This window comes from Cyrtonyx montezumae, unplaced genomic scaffold (assembly GCF_038088225.1).
Source record: "Cyrtonyx montezumae isolate F1298 unplaced genomic scaffold, pur_monq_1.0 scaffold_3, whole genome shotgun sequence".
Lineage (NCBI taxonomy): Eukaryota > Metazoa > Chordata > Aves > Galliformes > Odontophoridae > Cyrtonyx > Cyrtonyx montezumae.
The window spans coordinates 59,910,421-59,914,867 of record NW_027072034.1 but is presented as its reverse complement, the minus strand read 5'-3'; positions in this window follow the sequence as shown (position 1 = coordinate 59,914,867).

Below are 4,447 nucleotides of genomic sequence, written 5' to 3'. Positions count from 1 at the left end.
TGACAATGAAAAAATGCAGTCAGCAGAAGTGACTTGTTACAAATGGCACTGTGTAACCTCGTGGAAATTACAACATTGTTTTGAGCTTTGTTATCACGCGCTGCTGGAACTGTTGCAGGAAGAACCACGAGAACAGGTGCTGATTCCTTGTACAGGGTGGTTACATGTAGTTTAAATTAGCTTTTTTTGTACTTCCTAATTTTCATCATTTGTTTTAATGAACCATTTAGGAATGGAAATATAAGAAAGCATTTTCACCCTGTTTTTTCCAGACATTTTGTGTGGCACTCCTGGCTCGCCTCCACTATAAAAACACATTCCTCCTTCCATATTAGCAGCTTCTTCAACTTCTGTACAGTGTTGTTTTTTTGTTGTTTTTTTTTTTCTTTCCTCCAAAGTAAAAATGACACTGCATAGCTCTTATGGCCGCAGCACATGCCAGTAGTGGGCTGGCCAGCTGATGTCAGAGGAAGGCTGAAATTTCCCTGCCTTTTGCTCAGGCTGTTAGGGAAGGCCCTTTCTCTCTCTGACTGCTCTTTTTCATTGAAGATCACGAAGTTCCTGTCTATCAGAGATGTCTGAAAGCAATTGATTATGATGAGGCCGCAAGTAAGGCAGTCCACTGTACTTCGAAGCTTTATCACAGATTCACTGGCAAACGCAACTGAAAAACAAAAACCCTGGCTTTTCTGAGATAGTCTTTAGATTAAGGTAGGAAGAATCTGTTAAAGAACATTGTCTCTGAAATCTTGAGAGTTTGGCTTTCCCCATTTAAAAAGAGGAAGCGTTTCCCCTCGTGACTCTGCTGACACCAGCTATTGTAGTATCACATGAGAGGAGAAGGATTGTCCCTCTTCCAACAAATTCATAGTGAAGAAAGGAAGCATTTGTCTTGATAACCTTGGTTAACTTTTCTTTGATGTAGAACACACTGTCCTCAGAGAACCAGTTGCTTTATGTTCCTGAGGGGGTTGCCTTTCACTCACTGTGTCACCGTCAAAATCCTTTATGTGATCAACTCCAAAATGAAAAGTGTATTCATAGTCCAGCTGCACTCTGGCTAGTGTTCAATAGGAATGAATTCCTCAACTCTACATCTCAGTGAGTCACAGCAGAAAGTCCTTGGATGACTTCTAGTTACTTTGCTAAATTTGACTCTTCTGACACCATGCCAGGGTTTATGGCTAAAAATGCTGTGATAATTGGGATGTCAGAGCTCCGACACATTGTGCTCATTGAGAACTTACCTGTGGTGAAGGTGGAGTGTCCACAAGTGCAGCTCCAGCAGATATCACAGATAACAAGTCAAGGAACCTGCTGGGGGCAAACCACATTCTTCCTGTGTACATCAAAAGGACATTTTTGTTACATTTCAGCCACATAATATAAAGGACAAATACAGAGCTGTGCAACCAAAATGGGAAGATTTCACAGCACTGCAGAAAGGGAAAGCCTAGCTTATTTTTCACTTCTGACTTCTCACCTCTAACGTGTTTGTTCACCTCATTTGTAATTATCCTGGCTAATACCAAACTAAGCCATTCATGCTTCTAACTTTCACACTTTCCTAAGCAGCTTTCCTGGGGGATGGCAGGCTGTTCCAGCTAAGGCCCAGTCACAGTTAGACTAACGGACAAATAGACAAGGGGAGAAGAATTTGGAAGTTCTGAGCCTTGTCTTATGAGGCCGACCCTCAAGTTCCCCCACATAAGTAGCTCCTTTGGAAGGCAATAACACGAGATTCTTCTTTGGAAGAGGACTCAGTGCCTCTTCAGAGACCAACAATTTAAATAAGCTTAGCTTGCGACGAGTAGATGAAAGCAAATCAGTAAAATAGCTGAACTTCTAATTCATATGTGCTTATGATTTAAACTGCAAGGTAAGGAGTTTGCCTTACCTTGACAAAGTAATCTGAGTAGAACAGACTACTTTGGAGAATGGAAAATTATTAAGAAAAATAGTAAGAGCAAGATGACTAAGGAGCAGAGATGCGTGGAAAATGGATAGCTTGTGGTGAACAAGACTGATTACAGAAAGGGGCAACAAGGAAAAAGTAAACAGCAGAGCCCAACCCAGACTAAGCAAGGGATGAGGGAGGAGATCTGCCATTGCACATTTTCTCTCTCTGTGTTGGTAGCCCCAGTACCTTCTCCCCATGCAGGTTCCTCAGGCACCAGCAAAGACAGGCTGGCTGAGGAGTGCAAATCCACATGTGCTGCCTGGTCAGAGAGATTCCTGCTGAACAGTGTTGCTGGAAGGGCTTTCAGAAGCTTTAACTCTATGTCCACCGGGAGAAGTTTTAGATATATATTTTCCTTGTATTTCCTTGAGTTCATATTGATGCTTTCAAGTAATTGCTGTAAAAGGCTAAAGGTACAGAAAGATTACTGACATGAGATAATGCAGGGGAAGCCTTAGGGAGGAAGTCCTGGCTCCAACAGCATTGACGTGCATTCACAGGACAACACACTGGTGAAAGCACTGGACCAAAGAATGTTTAATATCTCAGCTCTTCTATCTTCCCATTAACAGATATCATAACACTCCTGTATCGTCTCTCATTTCTACTTCCTTCTTCCAGCTCCTGCTGTTTACATCGCACTTTGTAAAACTAGGCTGACGGTTCTCAGAACAGGGACTTTTTTTACAGATCTATATAGGTAACTTAGCTACAAACACCATGTAAATCTCAGCTGGAGCTCTGCACATGGCTAGTGTAACAGTTGATACAGTGAGGCTCTGAATCTCACCCTAATCACAACTTGCTGATCATTATGAAATGTTATCTATAAAGAAGGAAGTTGTAGATATATTATGGCTAGATGTAGTGAAGACACTTGATAGGTCTTCAAAGACTAAAATAACAGGTTGACAGCAGACTTCTCACACTCTGGAGGCTGGTTGTCATAAATGATAACTCCTCTGCCCTTTAAAACCTAATGCACTTTTCTGATCAGATACCTGGGTTTTATTTACTTGAGCTTTCTCACGCACTTAAAATATTCAGCAGATTTGATACGCAAAATTACACTGCCCCAAAACCAACTTGCTCCTTGTAGATCTCAATGTGTGAGGAGGGTCAGAAGAGAAGGACAAGCTGAACTGAGTCTTTCTGCAATTTCATGAGTGTGAAGGGATATGGAAATATTTTGGAAAGTCTGAACTGCTATTATGTAGCTTTTCCTGATGTGAGACACCCTGGTCTCAATGACAACAGTAAAGTCTAAAAGTTTACTTGTGAAAAAAAATCTCTTAACTACAGCCTTGCTGTAATTCATACCACTGTTTGGAAGGGGACAAAAAGTCTACCTTTAAGGTGGGTGATCAAGGGTTTAATGCAAGTACAGTACTCCAACCACACTTACTCCAAGAAACATAGAAATAGGGCCCCAGTGTGCAGGCGCTGTGCTGGGAAGGAAGCAGGCAGGCTTTTCGAGTGTGTACTTCACTCATAATGTTTTCAGCTTCCAAAATGATGTGGAGAAACTAGCATTCAGATGCAGAATAACAATGCACTGACAAAAAGAAAATGATTTAATGCCTTTCAATGAACATCAGTGAACTTCAGCACAAGGCAGAAATGGCAGGTTATATCCTGATTTCAGTAAGATTTTCCATGTCTTACAAGATGCTGCCACAGACAAGGAAAAATAGATTAGGTGAAAGGAGACAAAAGCGGAGTTTATGTTGTGTCAGGCTGCAGATGAGTCAACACTTCACTGTTGTGAAAGAGGCAAATGCCACAGAGAATGTACAGACCACAGAACTGTACATGTAATGTGTGAGACAATCTTCCCCACTATCTAGCACCAGTAAGAGCTGGAGAACTGTATCTAGAGCTGGGAAAAATCAGGGGGAGGACAAAAAACACGCTCTGTGAAGGATGATGAAAAGAGTCACCACAATGTGGCCTCAGAAAAAGAAAACTGATGGTGACATAATGACAGTCTTCAAATATGTGAGGGATTTTTGAAAACAGGAAATGAATCACCTCTATGTCTGTGACAGGCACAAAAGCAATTACAAGACTGAGACAAGACAGATGTGAGGAAAAGATTTCTGACAATGAGAACAGAAAAGGTACAGGAGCTACTGCCTGAGAAGTGGCAGAAAACCTCATTCTAAAAGCAGAAGTCCATTGAAAAGGTGACAGATACAATAGAGCCTGCCCTGGGGCTGTACAACACGCAGCTAGCTTCCTAAGTCCTTCTTTCCTGATCTCGTTTCTACATTTTTCAAGCAAGATGAAATGCTGTATTTGCTTCTTTTATCCTGTTCCAGAGCTGACATGAAAAGAAACAAGGGAATGATTTCTCCTTTGCCTGTCAGCCAACAGAAATAAACTCTGTGGAGCCTGCCTGGCTTTGTTTCCTCCGTATCACACGTGTTTTGGACTGACATTCATGACCACAGGAGCATGCATTGTCTTTCCTTCTGTTTGGCTGCC